The sequence below is a fragment of the Vombatus ursinus genome, unplaced genomic scaffold, assembly GCF_900497805.2.
Source record: "Vombatus ursinus unplaced genomic scaffold, bare-nosed wombat genome assembly UNPS02014826.1, whole genome shotgun sequence".
NCBI lineage: Eukaryota > Metazoa > Chordata > Mammalia > Diprotodontia > Vombatidae > Vombatus > Vombatus ursinus.
This window is the reverse complement of record NW_020954604.1, coordinates 6,502,932-6,516,298: the sequence shown is the minus strand read 5'-3', so window position 1 is coordinate 6,516,298 and position 13,367 is coordinate 6,502,932. Positions and strand designations below refer to the sequence as shown.

Here is a 13,367-nt window from a genome sequence, read left to right as displayed (position 1 = left end):
TTCCAGAGGCAATGGTAATATGCATTGGCAGGATAGAAAGTGGACAGGGTGAAGATTGAGGGCATGGTCCCAGGAAGTGAAGAGCAAAGTAGCTTAGCTCTTCTTGGGCATCATATGAATGCTCAGAGCACTTAGTTTATGCATCTTTTACGGTTATTTTTTTAAATCACATTCTAATGAATATTTTGGCTATTTGTGACTTTTAATTATCTCCTCCACTAGATTGTAAATGCAGGGCAGAATGAGAAATAGCTTCTTCACTTTTGTATCATTCATAGTGTCTTGCACAAAAACCATCCTTTCATTCAGTGCCATAACTAGACATTGAGATACCCCAACAAAAATTTCAGAAAGGGCTTCACTGCCCTTTGTTAGTTGCCCCCAAACAAAAACAAACAAGAAAAGCAAACTCTCAACCTTCCTGTGTAGGGTAGGAGACTACTTAAATATTATTGATATCTTTGGGGGGGTAAGGGCTTTTAAGACATATTTTTTCATGCAGATTACAGCCATATTAAAATCTGTTCAAGCTGAGTAACTGATCTTTAGCAAGGTCCTGAAAGTTTAAAGGATTTAGGTAAAGTGGGTATTTATTATATGGAAAGACAGCACTTTATGGATCAGGAATCTAGAATTGTAGGGCTCTAGAGGTCATCTAGTCCAATTCCCTCATTTTACAGATGATAGAACTTTGGCCAAAGGACATTAAGTGACTTACCCACTGTCATATAGATAGTATCATAGGTAGAACTTGAAGCCAGATCTTCTACCACTAGAAGCCAACGCTCATGACACTATGCCATAATACCCTTCTTTCTTCAAAGGTCTCTAGCAATACAAAATGAATATTCATTGTTTAATGTTAGACTCTTGAATGAGTTGGCAGAGGACTACCTCTAGATGCCACATGGGTGTGTGTGTGTGTGTGTGTGTGTGTGTATTACATATATATATATATATATATATATATATATATACATACATACATACATACATATATATGGAGAGAGAGAGAGAGAAAGAGAGAGAGGGAGAGAGAGTTTTAAACGGCTCTCTTGAGGATGTTTAAGCCGCTTAATTCTCCAAGGCACTTGGAACAGTATTTAGAAAACATTTTGAAAAGCATTTGGGAGTTTTTGCATCTCCCACAGACCTAAGCACCTTTTGGAAAGGCTCCAGCTCCCAGATCACTCAGATCATCTGCTCCCTCCTGACCTCCCAGACAGGTGCCTCTCCCCATCCTGAAAAAATGGTAAAACAGATTGAGAACAAAGAAAACTTTGACTCTGAATTGAAAGAAGCTAGAGAAAAATTAGTAGCAGTTGACTTCTTTGTCACATGGTGTGGACCATGCAAAACAATCAAGCCTTTCTTCTATTTACTTTGTGAAAAGTACCCTGACGTGATCTTTATGGAAGGGGATATAGATGTCTGTCAGGATATTGCTATACAGTACAAAGTGAACAGTTCTATAAAAATGGACAAAAATTGGGTGATTTTTCTGGAACCAATAAGGAAAAGCTAGAATCAACCATTAATGAAATGAAATAATCATGGATCCTGTAAACAATGTGAATGACTGTCAGATGTCTAAATTATGTAGCTTATCATTTTTTCTAATTCTGAAAAAGATCAAGGGTAATGAAAGTATGTATCCAAATGGCAACAAATCCTAAAGACAATAAAATGTAAGTCCTTACATTTTGGAAAAAAAAGAAAGAAAGACATTTGAGGTTGAGGCAAGTCACTGCATAAAAGTAGTTGTCTTTTGTTTTGTTTTATTTTTCCCTCAGCAGTCAAGATATTTATTCTAAATAGCAGGCAGGCTGTCAGTGCCAGCTGAGGCCCATCAGCCCTGTTTGGGCAAGGTGAGCTAATAAGTCAGATAGTTTCTGGCAACTGTTGGACAAACAAACATCTTCTGTAATGGTGCTATTGCACAGGATTACTCCTCCCTCATCAAAAAACAAAACAAAACAAAACAAAACCCCAAACTATTGTGCCTCCTATAGTTCCATGAGCTTAGTGTCACTAATTTCTTGAGATTCCTCTTTTGTTCCTCTTGAAATGTCACACAGAGATGAGCAAAAAACTAGATCTGGATTCAAATGGTTGGTGTTCTGCATCATCATCATCATCATCATCATCACTAGCATTTGTATAGTGCTTCAAGGTTTGCAAAGCACTTTACAAATAAATCATTTTATTCTCACAACAACCTTGGAATATAGGGGCTATTCCCCTTTTGCAGACAAGAAAACCAAGGCTGAGAGGGGTTAAATAACTTGTTCAGGGTCACATAATTAGTAACTATCTGAGGCAGAATTTGAAATCGGGTCTTCTTGAGTCCAGACCTATCACTCTATTCACTGCACTGCATAGCTACATGTTTGACCTTAGACAAGTCACATACCCTCTCTGAGTCTCATTTTCCTCAACAATACAATGGTAGGATTGAACTAGATCGGTGGCTCCCCACCCCACCTTTAGATCAAGGTTGAGGGATGGGGCTGGTGCTGTAAAGTTATTGCTAGGGGGTGCATGAGTCTATATGTGAATGTGTAAATTCTTCTATGGACTAAATATTTTGTCTTGTACATTTATGTATTATTTAGTTGTCATTCAGTCATATCCACCTTGCTATGACCCCATTTGGTGTTTTCTTGGCAAAGATACTGGAGTGGTTTGCCATTTCCTTTTCCCACTCATTTTCAGATGAGGAAACTGAGGCAAACAGGGTTAAATGACTTGCCCAAGGTCACACAGCTAGTAAGTGTCTGAGACCAGATTTGAACTCAGGAGGATGAGTCTTGATGTATTACCATTTTTCAAAGGCATGCTGATGTTATTTTGGTTCACATAGGTACAAATAATATTGCAAGAAGGGATCTAGAACATAAAGATAAAGATTACAAAATCTTGGACAATAAATTGAAGACCTTAAAGATACAGGGGGCAATTTAATCATTGCTTACAGGTGAAGGTAAAGTATCCTGAAGAGAAAGGCATATTGAGGAAGTGAAAATGTGTTCTAGAAGATGGGGTGTGAGAAGGGGATTTGCATTTCTTGATCAAAACTTAGAATTCAGGAGGATCAGGCTCCTGTCCAGGGTGTACACTAGCCAGGGTATACACTAGCAAGGGACAGTAAGACTGAATTGCTGAGTTGGTTGGTTTGAGTCTGAATTTTCTTTGTTACAAGAGAGACTTGAATGGGGAAAGGGAACATATAGGGAAATGATTCTGATGTTAAAAAAAAAGAAAAGGAAAACATAAATAAAAATGTACAAATTGGAAGAGGGGGAACAGCAGGAATACAAATCCATGTTCTTAAAGCTTCAGCAATGTAGGTCAGCTTATCAAGGCAGATTCTGAGTACTATAACAAAATCCTCATGTGCTTATCGCTTAAAAAAAAATTGCCTGGAGTCTTACAAATCTAATCAAAAGGGCTTCAAATGAAAAATGAAAGGGGATAGAGAAAAATGTCTACATATGCATTGTGTATATGTGTATATGTATGTATATACGTGTGTGTGTGTGTGTGTGTGTGTGCTCATTGATTGGCCAACAATAGGTCCCTGCCCAAGCACCACTTAATGGTTATTTTTTGGGCCCTGCTGGCTCAGAGTGAATGCAAATAGTAATCTTTTCTCTTTAGGCCAGCAACCCCGAGGATCTTCCCCTCCCAGTTTGATTTTTTTTTTTTTAATTAAAGGTGTCATCCATTGACTCTCTTCTTAAACAGGCCTAATCACTGAATGGGTGTTGCTTCAGTCAAAGTGAAAACTCGGAAAGACCTTAGCTTAAAAAAGCCATGGTCTCCCACTGTATCATGGGCCATCTCCAGTCATCCTGATCTATATCTGGCCACTGGATCCAGATGGCTCTGTAGGAAAAAGTGAGGCTGGTGACTTTGCACAGCCCTCCCTTCCTCAAATCCAATTCAATTGCAAGTCATGGCATCACCTTCCTGATGTCATGGTCCTCTTTGAGAACAAAAGACAAACTACCACGTGTGTGTATATGTATGCATGCATGTATGTATGCATGTATAATACATACATATATATGGATCCTGGTAACAATATGAACAACTGTCAGCATATATATATACACACACACATATATACATATATACACACACATACATACACACATATCTATATATGCATATAGATTATATATGTATAATCATATAGCTTAAAAAAGATATACATACTTCTGTGTGGATGTATATGTCTGTGTATAATACATACATATACAAACACATATATGTATATGTATGTGTGTGTGTGTGTATATATGAATATATATGCATATATGTACACACACATACAGTTATCCCTTCCACATCACAGGGATTGGGGGGATGGTGCCCCCTGTGATCTGGAAAATCTACTTAAAATATTTTGGTTCTCCTTTCTTACCAGAGAAGAAGACTGGATTTTTTTTTCTTTTTCTTTTATGGGGTGTATACAGTACCTTACAGTAAAATTTGGGTTAAGTATTTGGTCATAGACTATATTATACAATCCTATACCTATATTTATTAATTTCTCAGTTTCTAAACTTTTTCTGTGTCATCTTCTGGCCTTTGTGTGTCATCTGCAGCTTCTGCAAAACTCCCCAAAAATTCCCATTGAATTTCTCATGCTGACCCAGGATATTGGGTCAGGGATCCTGGGTCAGTCAGGATACTGGGGTAGGGAAAATACCGATGTGGAAGGAATAACTATGTATATGTATAAGCCTCAGATGAACACAGAAAGTATGACTAACAAGCAAGGAGAATGATACATCCTAATGCAGAAAGGAAAGTTTAACCTCAGGTGTCATGGAAGGAGAAAGGAAATTCATGACTGGTATATGGCCCTGGTAGGGTATACCTTATACAACAGAAACAAGTTAAGTGAGAAGACAGGGAGGGCAGAGTCTAGAGCGAGACACCATTGTGTTAAAAAGATATACTCATATAATCATACTCATAGGAAATCTAGGAACCAAAAGGAGAAACAGGGTGGAGAGTATTTGGGTAAAGATGAACAGAAGTGATATTGTCATCTGAGTGTGTTACAGATCACCTGTGTGGAAAAAAAAAATGGGAGATCAGAGAAACAGATCACAGGCCAATACCAGAGACATGACATAGTAGTGGTAGAGGTAAACGATCTAGACATGTGCTGGACCTTTCTTTTTGTCAGAATCAAGTAAGTTCATTTCTTTGCTTGGCTTAATGGCAATTTCATCCTTAAAAATGCAGTGGAACCAAAAAAGGGTACTTCTATTCTGGAAAGAATTCTCACTAAAAAAAGAGAAACAATTTCCAGAGGGTGGGGAGTGACTATGCCGTTTTAATTTGTTCTAGAGGAGAGAAAAGTCACACATGTACCCCGGATTGTTGGAGAAAAAGTTTCAAAAAGTTCAGAGAAAGGATAGCTAGGGAGAAATTACTTAACATTCTGTAGGGGAAATCAGCCCTGGAGGTGTAGGAATCTCTCAAGAATGATATTCTGAAGACACACAGAGAAACAATTCTAATCAGGAGGTGATGTGAAAATTGTTTAAGGAGATCCATATAAGATGTGTACAGAAGAAGGACGCAAGGCTAGGTTAATAGTGGATGAATATAAAAGTATGTCATGGTACTCTAAGAATAGTATCAGAAATAATAAATTCAAAATGAACTGAAGGTGGTGAGAAAGATAAGGGCAACAAAAAGGTTTGGGGTGTGTTGTTTTAAACTGGGGGAAGAGGAGAATCAAGAAAAGGATAAGATCACTTCTGTATGGGGGAGATGGGTTGGGATGATAACTTACAGATGAGAGAAATAAAAACTATCCACCCTTATTTTTCTTCTTTTTTTTCTGCCAAAGAGAATAGTTTTTGTAATGCAAAAGGAACAAATAATAATGGCTAATATGGAGATAACACCCAAGGTAAGTCGGAAATTACAAAGCAAGCATCTAGGGGCTGTTGATGAGGGATAGTTCTGAGGCAGAATGGATAGAACACCAGCCTTGAAGTCAGGAAAACTCATCTTCATGAGTTCAAATCTGGCCTCAACCACTTACTAGCTGGGTGACCCTGGGCAAGTCACTTCACCCTATTTGCCTCACTTTTCACATTTATGAAATGAGCTAGAGAAGGCAATGGCAAACCACTCCAGTATCCTTGCCAAGAAAATCCCAAATGGGGTCACAAAAAGTCAGACACAACTGAAAAATGACTGAACAAGCTGTTGATGAGTTCAAGTTATTAGGCCCAGATAACCACATCCTAAAGGAATGAAATAACTAGCCGATGTCATAATTGAGGCATTTTTCTATGATATTTGAATAGGGAGAACAGGAAAGGTACCACAGCTCTGGAGACAAGTAAATGCTCTCTTGATGTTCCCAAAAGGGAAGAAAATGGAACCTGCCAACTGTAAGTCAGCAAACTTGACTTCAGTTCTTGTCAAAATTCCTGGATATATTTTGGGTTAGTGACCACCTAGAAAGGGAAGTGGTAAGGACACAGAGTGATCATGGCTTCAAGAATTTGTCATAGGATCATGTACTCAAGAGTTGAAAGGGGCCAGCCAGGTGGCGCAGTGGATAGAGCACTGGCCCTGAAGTCAGGAGGAACTAAGTTCAAATCTGGCCTCCAACCAAACACTTGACACTTACTAGCTGTGTGACCCTGGGCAAGTCACTTAACCCCAATTACCTAAAAAAACAAACAAACAAAAAAAAAGACAAAAAAAAAAGAGTTGAAAGGACCTTGGAAGTTTTTTTTAGTCCAACCCTATTTTATACAGTGAAGCCCATAGAAGTTACTTGTCCAAGATCAAATGGGTAGTTAGTGGCAGAGCCAGGATTTGAACCCAGATTCTCTGACTATAAATTTAATGTTCTTTCTACTGCACCAGAGCAAGTTCACCATATTTCCTTTTCTGATAGGTCAGGCTGGTCTGTTAGAGAAATGTTAAAGCCCTAGTTTCTCATACTTTTCAGATAAACATCTGATGCTTCTCTTCTTATTCTAGTAGAAAAGACAGAAAAATGTATATTAGACAATAATACAAGCAAACGTATTCAGAAGTGGTTGAATGGACAGAATAATTATGAACAGTTCAGTGTCAACCTGGAAGCCCAACACAGGCAGAGTGCCCCAGGTGTTGTGTTGCTGATCCTGTGCTGTTTAACATGCTTGTCCATGTCCTGAATTAAGGCATAGATTACATGAATATCAAATTTTCAAATGATGCAAAGCTAGGAAGAATAATTAACAGAGCATATGACTGAGTCAAGGTCCAACAAAAGACCTTGACAGGCTATGATCAAATAAGACAGCATTTATAAGGGAGAAATGTAAAGTCTTCTGCTTGGGTTCAAAAAAGTCAACTTCACAAAGTATAATATGAAAGGAGATTTGAAATAGATCTTGAACTTTTAGTGGACTCACTCAGCTTAATATGAGCCTGCAGTATACTATAGCAGTCAAACAATAATGGAAACAGGCAACAAAACACGAGTTCTTGGGTCTGCATTAAGAGAGACAAAGCATCCAGAAGGAGGGAAGTGAATACACCTTAGTCATACCACATCTAAGTTTTTTTGGTTAGGCTCTGGGCATCACATTTTTGGAAAGACATTCGTAAACTGAAGAGAACCCAGAAGAGGGAAGCCTGGATAATGAAGAACCTTGAGATCATGCCATAAGGATTTATTACAGAAACTAGGCAGTTATTAAAGTTTGGAAAAATAGGATCTTTGTCAGGGATGGGAGGGATTGAGATGGAAGTTATCTTTCAAATATCTGAAGGAACCTTGTTCTGCTCAGTCCTAGAAAACACCCTCCACCACCAGGAGTGCCATTCCCTCCCTTCCTTCTCCTTTTTCTGCTTTCTCTAGTCTGCTCTACCCAGAACCCATCCTGGATGGTCAGGACACAGGAAGACCCACCACCACCAGGTGTATAAATACAATATACAACTACAGCAAAATAAATGGAAAAAAAGAACAAGTCTGAACACTGTGTTCTGTTACTGCCACCACCCTGATGCATGCTTCCATTGCCTTATGTGTGAACTATTGTATTAGCCCTGCCTGAAGTTTCTCTTCACACCAATCTAATCTCCAATAGTGTCATTTTCCTAAAGCAGACGCTTGATGATACTCCATTCTCCTACTCAATAAATTCCACTACTCCCTCTTACCTCCAAAGTCAAATTTAAAATGTTGCTTGACATTTAAAGCTCTTCACAACTTGGCTCCTTCCTACCTTTTCCAGTCTCCTTAAACTCTATTCCCTTCTGCATACTTTGCCTTCTTGCTCTCCCTCATAAGCTCTATTTCCTGAATCAATGCCTTTTTTTTAATGGCTGTCCTCCATTCACAGAATGATCTCTCTCTTCACTTCTACCTACTGACTTTCCCGGTTTCGTTCAAGATTCAACTCAAACCCCACCTTCTGTAGAATATCTCTCCCTCACCCCAATTTCTAGCACCTTCCCTCTGAGACTACCTCCCATTTTCTCTGTATATCCTCTTCAAGAATGAAGGACAACCAACAAACAACAACAATCTGTATGTACAGATTGTCTCCTCCATTAGACTATGAGTTGCTAGAGTGCAGGGACTGTATTTTTGCCTTTCTTTGCATTCCCAACAGTTATCACAGTATCTAGCATACAGAAGGTGCTTCATAAATAATTACTGACTGATTGAAGTAATAAAACCCAATTCTGCTCTTTCCTTAGGACTCATGAACCCTCACTGTCATTCCCTTTCCAGCAGTTTCCTGGTTGGATTGAGACCTGGACTTCACATATTTTTCTCATTCCCCTCCTCCCCATCGGTTAACTCCATCACTTTCGTCTTGACTTTTGACTTATGTCTTGCCACTGCATTTCAATGATCCTGGAGGAGAGAGTGTGGCCAACAGCTTTGCATAGCTCTGCCTCACTTAAATCTAATTCACACTCAAGTCAAGACATCACCCTCATAATGCCATTTGTCCTCTTCAAGAACAAAGCACGAACAGCAACAACAACAACCCCATCACTAGTAGACTGTGGCTGAGCTCTAGGACAAGCCTTAATGTGACTGACCTAGAGCCCTGATATGGTATTATTTCACTGAGAGAACAGTGTTTCCCTTATTCATAGGAAAGAGTTAAACTGATCATAGTGCCCTGAAAATATTTCTACACAAGCCTAAAATACTATTGTTCTTTAAATCACTGGAACAAATGACCTAAGAGAGATAATATACCTTAAGTTACATGTGTTAATATGAATCTAATTGTCAGATCAATTCAGTTCTACTCAACAAATGGTTAGAAAGACTGAAATCAAAAGCAACGTCCATCCTCTCCCAGTGACAGCAACTAGGAGAGGGGAGTGAGGAGTAAGGAGAAGGGGTACAGTTACACACACATCTGACTTTTCTATAACCTGACAATTCCTAGATGGGGTGGTGGAAAAAGCATTGACCCATCAGGAGATTTGGATTGTAGTCCCCCATCTTTTGGCAAACTAGTAATGTAGCCTCAGGCAAGGAATCTAACCTCACTTGGCTTCCAGTTCCTTACTTGCATTTATTTACCTTCTTGGAAATGTAGCCTCCAGAGGGGAATAAACTAACGTGGTAATAATGGAAAGGACACTGGCTCTGGAGTCAGAGGAACTGGTTTCAAATTCCAGCTTCCTAAACACCAGCTGTATTACATTGGGCAAGGTACTTAACCTCTCTGGGCCCCCATTTCTTCATCTATAAAATGAGGGAGTTAGACTGTGTCAAAATTCCTTTCCATCTCTAAATTTGACTATCACACTCACATTCAATGTGCTCTTTCTTCACTTCTGCCTCTCAGGCTCCTTGTTTTTCCTTTAGGTCTCAGCTCAGATGCCACTCTCTTCAGGAAGCCTTCATAATCCTGTCTCTCTCTTACCCCTGCTGCCCAGTTTTTTGGGTATTCTCTTTTTGGTTTTCCTTTTGTTATCCTTATTTGTATACATGTTGTTTATAAATAGTAGATTGTAAGCTTCTTAAAGACAAGGTCTCTTTCTTTTATGTAGTGCCTCCTTTGGGATATTCCCCTAAAGGTTGCTTACTATCTTGAGGTTCAAGGGGGTACCTTGTAGGTATCCATTCCTAACAATATATAGCTCACAAGCTTCCACCACTGGGCTTCCTGTGAATAGTTCACCAGTAGACTGAACTGGCTCTTAGCAAAGACATTTATTAACATGGTATAGTAAGTGGCTACAAAACATTTCTCCAACATAAACCTGAGGTGAACTCTCGCATAGATACCTGAAGAATTGATGAGAAGAGAGTGAGCACAATTTTAGAATACAATAGTAACAGGGCATGAATGTATATTCATATATGGCCAATTAAATTTTTGCCGTTCAATTGTTTTTCAGCTATGTATGACACTTTATGCCCCTATTTGGGGTTTTCTTGACAAAGATATTGGAGTGGTTGGCCATTTTCTTCTTTCAGCTCATGTTACATATGAGGAAACTAAGGCAAACAGGATTAAGTGACTTACCCAGGGTCACACAGTTGGTAAGACCAGATTTGAACTCAAGAAGATGAGTCTTCTTGACTCTAGGTCCTGTCCTCTATCCACTATGCCCCCTAGCTGCCCTCCAATGAACTTACAACTTCTAATACTCAAGCGCTTGGAAGTCTTTTATCTCTTTATGAAACCTCATGAAGCCTCCTCCTTAACTATAGCTTCTCTTTTGGATATTTAGCTTAAATGTATCCCCAGGATCTACCCCTCTCCACAGCTCAACTCTCCATGGCCAAGGTTGGCTCTCTTGAATACATAGCTAACTCTCTTCTCTCCTTCCAGAAGTCCATTCTTTGACAATGCTCTCTTTTTCAAGTGACTGCTAATCTCTCTAGAGCATGTTTCTCTCCTCCCTCAACTGTGCCTGGAACTCATGAACTGATGAATTGCCAGCTGGGGTGTCTCCCTTTGGGCAAATTGCTACTAGATGCCAGAGTCATGTTGGAAGAAAAGAAAAAGTCCCACCTCATACTCTGCAATGGTTTCCTCCTCAAAGTAAATCTATAGTTTCTTGAACTGTTTTTTAAAGGTCACTTGGTTACACTCATATTCTGTGAGATAATGATATTGTCCCCTCTGATTCATTAAGAAAAATATGTTTATGCCCATAAAGGGACGAGGGCTTAGAAGCATTTTTACCATTTGATACTTAGTTAACTCTTGTAAAAGCTCTGGGCTTTATGGGCTGGGGGAGAAGGAGCTAGATGGTTAAAGTTCAATTCCCTACATGTGTATGCACAGAGTAGGAGCTTATATTAGTATAATGTCTTGTACATAGTTGGTGCTTAATAAATTTCGGTTTAATTGAATTGAATTAAATTGAGATCTCCACCATCACATTCATTAGCACTTCTTTCATTAGCACTATTACTTTCATCACCATCATCATCTTAATAATCTCTTCCACATATCAGCTCTTCAAATATTGGAGAAAGCTATCATGCCTTCCCTGACTGTTCTTCTTTCCAGGCTAGTCTTGCCTTCTTTTTTCATCAGATCCTCCTGGGACATGGTTTCCCCATTTTAGTGACTTTCCTTTAGTAATTCACCCTATACTTGGAGTAAGCTGGAGTTTATCAGAGATTTTCCTAAAATGTGGCACCCATAACTGAACATAGTACTTCCAAGTATGGTCTGACCAGTATAGAATACAATGAGTCTGCTACCTCACCAGTCCTGAACAAAGTGATGCACTGGAATAAGGGTTGAATTTAGATAAAAAGGGAGACGTATTCAAAATACAGGCTACACTACTTAACCAGCTGTAAAATTCTGGCAAGTCACTTAACATCTCTGAGTCTTGAGTTTCTTCATCTATAAAAGGAAAAGGGGGAGGGAGATTCTAGATGACCTCACAAGTTCCTTCCAGGTCTAAAGCAACAATCTGACAGGTTACCATCACCACTGTTGTCTTCATCATGCAACCAAGTAGCATTTGTCACAACCTAATTTCAAATGAGGCAAGTTTAGGTGCTTACTGCCAAAACCCTATTAGTTCAGGTTCAAAGTTAGGATGAAATGAGACACTAGATAGTCATTAAATATTTTACAAAGAAGGTTTACTTTGTCCTAACACAGCCAGAATTTGCAACAAGGATACAGTGGCATCTAACTTTTCTGGACACAGTCCCCCTAATCTCCATTTGGAAACTTGTCTGCTCAGTTGAGGGACCCATTGGTCTTAGATCCCAACCAAGTCTGAGAGACACAAATTCCTTGTAGCTGGGACTTTTTATGTCCCTAGATGACCAGAAAGTTAATTGAGGAAGTCTGGGACAATCAGGTACCAGGGGCACCTTTATTTTGTCCTACCCTGTGTTGGCTGGGGAATGTGGGTGGGGGAAGGAGGCTGCTTCAGGAAAGCTTAGGCCAATCAGGTCCTGGGGGGCAACTTTGTCTTATCTCAGTGCACAGTTATTGTTTTAACAATAACAACCAAGAGTCTCGTCCCTGCCCTCTGGGAGCTGACAGTATAAAATAAACACATACATTTAGGAGTCACACACAAACAAATAAATATAGACACTGATACGTGATTGAAGAATAAAATATTTTCCCTGACTTAGTCCTAAGGGAGCCAGGGAAGGAGAGAATGAAACTGTACACTAATTACAATGACCAAACTTGGCCCTGGATAAGGTATGAGAAAATGCAACTTCTCCTTTCTTTGTAGGATGCTAGGAGTGGGGAACTATGGGTGTGGAACACTGCACACACCGTCGGATTCTCTTGATGTTACTTAGTTGTGTTGGACTTTTCTTTCTTTTTTATTCTTTGCTGCAAGGGACATCTGGCTGGGAAGGGAAGGGAGAAGGAATATATTCAGAAAGAAAGGTCATTGGCTCAATGGCTTTAAAGCTGGAAGAGACTTCAAAGGTCATCTAGTTCAATCTCCTCTTCTAGATAAGGAAACTGAGGCCGAGAGATCTGAAATGACCTGCCCAAGGTCACACAGGTAATAACTGACAGATCTGAGATTCAAACTCAGGTCCCATGAATCCAAATTTGATACTTTTTCCACTATGTGACCTACCTTCTTGTGAGATCAAAACAAAAGATGCCACTAATAATAGCAACAACAACAACAAAAACCTTAAAATACTTTTTTTAAAGTAAATACTGTGATACTTTAATCTTCCCTGTGCATCAGGATTGTGTTTCATTGCTATTTGCAAACTATGGATACCATATTTACTCACGAATTTCCTTCTCCCACCCCCTCTCAACTATTTTAAATTATAGTTTTGTGTTGAAGTCGATTATTAAATTTTCAGTGTAAGCATTGTAGGAAACTAC

The 13,367-nt window shown here is 39.2% G+C and overlaps 1 pseudogene; it reads left to right on the top strand.

Annotated features, from left to right (window-relative positions):
* The first annotated feature begins 1,249 nt into the window (after positions 1-1,249).
* LOC114025037 lies at positions 1,250-1,551 on the top strand (annotated as a pseudogene).
* Positions 1,552-13,367: the final 11,816 nt, after the last annotated feature.